The sequence below is a fragment of the Sinocyclocheilus rhinocerous genome, unplaced genomic scaffold (genome assembly GCF_001515625.1).
Source record: "Sinocyclocheilus rhinocerous isolate Xijiao unplaced genomic scaffold, SAMN03320098_v1.1 scaffold20, whole genome shotgun sequence".
Taxonomy (NCBI): domain Eukaryota; kingdom Metazoa; phylum Chordata; class Actinopteri; order Cypriniformes; family Cyprinidae; genus Sinocyclocheilus; species Sinocyclocheilus rhinocerous.
This window is the reverse complement of record NW_015640468.1, coordinates 1,492,767-1,499,667: the sequence shown is the minus strand read 5'-3', so window position 1 is coordinate 1,499,667 and position 6,901 is coordinate 1,492,767. Positions and strand designations below refer to the sequence as shown.

At 39.0% G+C, this 6,901-nt stretch overlaps 1 protein-coding gene across 1 annotated transcript in view; it reads left to right on the top strand.

The window, feature by feature from the left end:
- The first annotated feature begins 2,659 nt into the window (after positions 1-2,659).
- Positions 2,660-6,901, top strand: part of LOC107753120 (titin homolog) — a 40,287-nt gene continuing 36,045 nt past the window's right edge. Inside the window, exon 1 of the mRNA XM_016569235.1 lies at positions 2,660-3,001. The gene's annotated coding sequence lies outside the window, so the exon portion shown is untranslated. The remainder of the gene's footprint in view (positions 3,002-6,901) is intronic.

Sequence of the window (6,901 nt, the reverse complement as noted above, 5' to 3'; positions counted from 1 at the left end):
ATAATTACAGTTTTCTCAGTCACACTTTATTTTAAGGTCCAGTTCTCACTATTAACTATGACTTTTGCCTCAATAAACTCCTAATTACTGCTTATTAATAGTTAATAAGGTAGTTGTTAAGTTTAGGTATTGGGTAGGATTAGGGATGATCATGCAGAATATGTGCTTAAGCACTAATAAACAGCCAATATTCTAGTAATATGCATGCAAATAAGCAACTAGTTAATAGTGAGAATTGGTCACTATATACTAAAGTGTTGCTGTTCCCTATCGATACTTCACTTTTCTCCTCTCTCAGCGAGCCTCGGAGAGAGAAACAGCGAAGTCTGGGAGCTAAGCAACCGGGTCTGAGCGATATCATACCGACACAGAGCCTGCGTGCTCGCTCTCCCCGCTGCGCTTCAATCCGTGTCTTACACATGAAGATCAGCGCCCCTCTTTACATCGAGCGGCTCTATTTTCCTAGGTTGATCGAAGCAGAATGTTGTCACTGACAGCTTCAAATTGGTGTGTGTGTGTCGCTATGTCTGCGCTCACAGAGACGGGCTGCTTTTACCACAAAAGCAGTCTGCCCCTGTTCGTTCGCGGAAGGCGGCCCCGCCTCCCCGCTCTCATGTTTCTCTCCTCCCAGTTACCGTGGAGGAAGCAACGGCGAGTTCGCGGGTTGAGCGATCAGGCTTGAACAAATCATGCTGGCACACATCATGTGTGCTTGATCTGCCAGTGTGTGTTACACGTGAGGATCAGTGCCCCTCGTTACACCGAGCAGCTTAATCCTCCTAGGCAGATCAAAGCAGAACGTTCGCAGCTTCGCATTTGTGTGTGCGTCGCTGAGCCCCGCCTCCCCCGCTCTTGTGTTTCTCTCCTCTCAGATACCCGGAGGAAGAAATGGTGAACTCGCGGGGATGAGCGATCAGGCATGAGTGATTTAACGCTGGCAAGTCCCCACATGCATCACTCTCCACGCAGCTCTTTGATCCGCCAATGTGTTTACACGTGAGGATCGGAGCAGAACGCTGTCACCAATGATTCAATATCGCTGACAGCTTCGTATTTGAATGCGCCTCTCGCCTGGGCCATGCCCACGCTGAGGCTGCGCTCGCTGAGACAGATCGCTCTCGCTATGAGAGTTCATGTCTCGCTCTGCTTAGCTCGCGGCTCGTCTTCTTCAATGAAGGCGGCCCCGCCCCTCCCCTCGTCCGCCACAAGCGGATCTGAGAGAATGCGCGCAGCACTTTTGATCTGCCTGAGTGTTTACACATAAAGATCATCAGTACTCCTCTTCTAATGAGTGGTTTGATCTTTTTAGGCGGATTAAAAGGGAATGCTGTCACTTATGATTATGAGGATCCTATGGTGATGTGCTGCTTATACAGCCAGATGACCCCGCCCATTCTGGCTCCGCTGCCGAGCCATTGGTTCGTTTTTAATACACTGCACCAACCAATGGCCGTGCAGTTACACTGCGTTACTAAAAGGCTTCAGTCATCGGAGAAAAAGGAGTTTTTCCCAAAGCGTCTTAAACAGACGCAGTACTCATTCCATATCTCAGGGAACCGAGGTTACGTTAGTAACCGAGTACGTTTTCTCTGCCCACATCACTGGTCTTATGCAGAGCTAAAGCTTAATTCTCATCCTCAAAGTGCTGTTCGCCATTGACTGAGCTGTCCATGCGGTCTCTTGATTTAAACGAACCACATCATGAACTTGCAGATGGAGAGTTACAGGCATCTGAGGTTTTCTCCTTCCTCACTATAAAGGGAAACATATATTTAAACATGCTCAGAGAAGTATTTATAATAATAGATGAGGAATGAAACAGTGTGAACTTGTACATGTTTTGACTTACACTCCAGTAGCTCCTACCTGCTCAATTCACTTGTTTGATTTGTTTCATGCTTACTTTAATCCTCACATATAACTGGATGTTCTCTCATCCCACAGTATTTCTGTTTTCTGTCAGAAATGAGATGGTGAGGTGTGATGCTGGCTTCTGATACTGTCATTGTCACTTACTGTAAAGACACACAGACACATGAGTATGTTATTAATTAAATATTTCCCACACACAATGTCTCAGTATCTCCACATCTCCACATGACATGTTTTTGTCATTATTATGATAGTACTAAAAATAAGTGTGCTTCTTGAAAAATAAAAAAAGATGCTTAAAAAGTAATTAATAATTATTTTTATTTTATTATATTCAATATACTTTGGCATCTTGTTAAAAGATTAACACAACAACAACGCATTACAATGGTGAAATAACATCACACTGAATTAATAGAGGCATGGGCCAATATAATACAACTAGTTGTTATCATTACCAAATCAAACGTACATCTTTTATAAAATACCTGCCACAAACGTGATTTTGAAAAGTGGGGGGGACATGTCCCCCCTGTCCACAGTGGAAATTACGCCCCTGAATACCTGTATATAAATCTGTGTTTGTTTGCCTTTGTAAAGTAAACGAGCTGTCACGTTCGGTACTTCAAGCACGCAACAGGGTTGAAGGAAATGAAATGAACAAATCTCACGCTCTCACGTGACCATTATCCGCTATCTAATCCAGTTTGTCTTGGCCTGTTTGATCATCCTCCACAGGAGGGCGCAGTGTCTCACTCTCCCCCTCTACACTGTCCCAGTCTGGCGTACCAAAACAAATCCTCCATCCTTCCGTGCAATGCGATCCCACACTACCTTCCGGCTCTCTCAGCAAGTTTGTGTGAGCCAGCCTCTGATAGTGTTCATAGAAAGACCGAAGTTTATCCGGAGGTACAGGCGTGAGGAATGGTGTCCCGGTGCGATTCATGCAGGACAGAGCACCTAAATAGCGAGCGACTCACCGGTGTTGTGCCGAACATTAACCCGCTATCGACAGGACGCCCGCTCCGGTCTATCCCGACAGACAGCAGCGAGGTTTGGTTGAGCTCAGATCCCAAACAGCTCCCACACAGGTGGGACAGACAGACGGCTGTTTGAAGTTGACGAAAAGGTGCGTAAAGTGAAATGTTGCGCTTCTGTCTCTGTTTGTGTTTCACCTGCTTTTCGTCACGCTGTCTCAGTTGTTCTCCACACTAATGAAGCAGGCTAACTAGTCAAATCAGCTAACAAAGAAACTCACACGCGAGCTGTTTACATTTCTTACTATTACAAAATGTGCCATGGTAACCACAATATACGCCAAAATACCATAGTTACTATATGTATTCTCAAGTTTTCTCAAGAAAAGTAGTTTAGTATTAGTATTATGGTAATAGCTTGTCAACAAAATAGAAATAAAACAAAATGACAAATATTGTGAAAGCTTCTTACACTGTTAGAAAGGGGCCATAAACTCATATTTACTATTTTTAACTAGTTTTTTTTTCCTGCAAACGTGCACTATGGTATTTTAAGAGTCTTTGTGCTTTTATTTCACCATATAGATGGACATATCCATAAAGTTTTAAATACGGCGGTCTTTACATTTCTGCATACATTATTTCTTCTTTATTTTACGGTGTAGAATGTGTTTTTTTATAAAAAAAATTTTTATGAATAATAATGACTATAATTGTTATTGTTTTCAGCATAAGCATTAGTTGAGTTTTAGCTGTTTGTTTCTGGTAGTTGTTAATCAAGTTTTTCTCCAGTCAGTCAAACTGTAGATCTGTTGTTATGTAGGTCTGTTGTCGGTGATTTTATTCTTGGTAATATTGTAAGATTGTGCATGTCTTACAAGTTTCTCAATCAGCTTTGTTCTGTCTAGAAACATTTGCATACGGTACATGAGTTTGTCTTTGAAGGGGATGGTATCATCTACACTGCTGTTCAAATGTTTGGGGTCAGTCAGAGGTTTATTTGAAAGAAATGAAAACTTTTAATTAGCATGGATGTTGTAAATTCATCTAAAGTGAATGTAAAGACATTTATAATGTCACAAATGGTTTCTTTTTCATAAAAGAATCCTGAAAAAATGCATCACTGTTTCCACAAAAATATGAAGCAGCATAACCGTTTTCAACAACAATAATAAAAAGAAATGTTTCTTGAGCAGCAAATCAACCTATTAGAATGATTTCTGATGGATCATGTGACACTGAAGACTTTGAAATTCAGCTTTGCCATCACAGAAATAAATTACATTTGAAGATGTATTAATATGAATTAATATTAAAATAGAAAACTATAACAGCGACTTAAAAAAACAGCATATTTATATATCCTTTCACTTTTTAGTATTCACATTTTTCTTTGTGATTCCACTTTCCCAGTAGTCTTTCCTAGCAGGTGTGCTCTAAATGATTTTCTGCTGGTTATATTTACACACAGATATATGATGACTGGTGTCAGCTGTGTATTCAGGGGATGAGCTTCATGTGTGTGTGTGCTGAAACCCTGCCAGTCCTGTTCATTCATTGGTGCCATTGCTCAGGTCGAGCATGAAAAGTATTTTCCTTCTGCAAAACTGGCTGAACCAGTGTCAGTTGTGCACATACACTGAAAAAAGACAGGAAACACTGTGGCATAAAAAGGCTTCAGGGCAATCCGTTGGTCCTTGCTGACTTGGGTTCTTGCCAGGTTAGTTGAAAGATGGTTAAACTATACATACAATTGCTACATTCTTTCTTAGTGTGTCAATCACCTGTGCTCACTGCCATTTTTAAAATGGTTTTTAATTATATTTTTATTTTGTTTTTAAGTACACAGAAGTATTTTATTTGACTTTTAAGCAGTTTGGCTTGTTTTGTTTTTTTTGAATAATTATTTTTAGCTCAGAGATTTTCTTTGCAAAGTTAGCTGGAAAGAGGGTGAGGTTAAGAGCGTTGTTGTTGTTGTCCTAAAACCACTTGCATGTAAAAGTACTTAGAAATTTAAAGTATAGATACTTTGTCAGAATTATACAATAAAAGTCAAAGTATCTTACCTAAAACATACCAGAGTGAAAGTATAAGACATTTCTGCTTTTCATTGTATTCAAGTAAATATTATTATCATTATTATATATTTTTTAAATGGACTGAAATCAAGACTGTCAACGGTTTTTGGTTCACCCAAAAATAAGAATTTGCTGAAAATGTACTCACTCTTAGACCATCCAAGATGTAGATGAGTTTGTTTCTTCATCGGGAACAGATTTGGAGAAATGAAGCATTACATCACTTGCTCACCAATGGATCCTCTGCAGTGAATGGGTGCCGTCAGAATGAGAGTCCAAACAGCTGATAAAAACATTAGAATAATACACAAGCAATCCACACCACTCCAGTCCATCAATGAATGTCTTGTTAAAGTTCATTAAGGCATTTTAACTTTAAACCATCGCTTCTGGACAAAATATCAGTCAGTAATCTGTAATAATAACACTTCACAACATGTTAATTGATGGACTGGAGTCATGTGGATTATTGTGATGTTTTTATCCGCTGTTTGGACTCTCATTCTGACGGCACCCATTCACTGCAGAGGATCCACTGGTGAGCAAGTGATGTAATACTAAGTTTCTCCTAGGGCTGGACAATAATTCAATATCAATATGTATCGCAATAAGAAATTATAGAAATTATACTTTTATTTAGCAAGGATGCTTAAAATTGATCAAAAGTGATGATAAAGGCATTTATAATGTTACAAAAGATTTCTATTTCAGATAAATAGTGTTCATATCGATATCGGAATTATATCGTATCGACCGAAATTAAGAAATATATCGTGATATCAATTTTGGCCATATCGTCCAGCCCTAGTTTCTCCAAATCTGTTCTGATGAAGAAACAAGCTCATCTACGGATGAGTCATCTTGGATGGCCAGAAAATCCTAAATCGTCAGCAAATTTTCATTTTTGGGTGAACTATTCCTTTAAAGTACTTTGATGCACAAATGCAAAGCAACTTGTTTAATCACAATTCCTTAGTGTCCTGAGTATGTAAGGCAGTACAGTACAACACACTGAGTGTTAAACTGAAACCGATATCCTGAAATCTGTTACCTAAAATTGTTTAATGTTAAATTGAGCAGCAGCTGTTATTGGCCATTTTTTTGACACTAGAATATATAGTATATAAAATACTGTCTTTACACTCAAGTCAAGTTTGTCTTCAACAATGGTCAATAAACACATTTACGATGTATTGCTTTAGGACAAAGACTCTGTTGTGAGACTGATGAGATGTCTCTTCACAAGCATAAATGACCATAGTTTTGGCCATTTACTTTTTACTTAAGTAGTAACATTCACTGTAACGTGAGCTCAGTAAGAAAGCACTTATTTTTATGATGATAAATTTACGTCATGGTGATCAGTGGCATATATGGCTTCATGTACCTTGTACTTGAAGTATTTAAATTAAACTGAAAGGAGTAAAAAGTGACCTGGGTGGTGTACAGACGATACTACCCCTCTCTTTCTTCTACTTTCCTACACTTTTACGTTCTTATAAATAAAAATGAAATTAAACCATGAAATAGATGTAATCAATAAGTTAGAAAGGATACTTTACATCCTGGGTGTGTTATGTTATGTATGGCTGGGTAATTGTAAATAATCTGCAAGCATGTTTCCTGTAAATTTTTCTTCTTTATCTCTCTGTATAGGGCTCCTAAAGCCATTAAATCTTTATGGTATTGTAGAACAGTAAATTCCATTTGATAACATAATGAGTATGATTATCTGTGTGAACCCAGTTACTCTTTTATTCTGCCACTCCTAGTTGAAAAGCGTGTTTACTGTCCAGCAGAGTCACTCGTTTTATGCTCTGATTTCCACAGGATCTCTGGCAGCTTCTTCTTAAATGTGACCCTGGACCACAAAACCAGTCATAAGGGTCATAAATAAGCTTTCCATTGATGTATGATTTGCTATGACAGGACAATATTTGGTCGAGATACTATTTGAAAATCTGGAATCTGAGG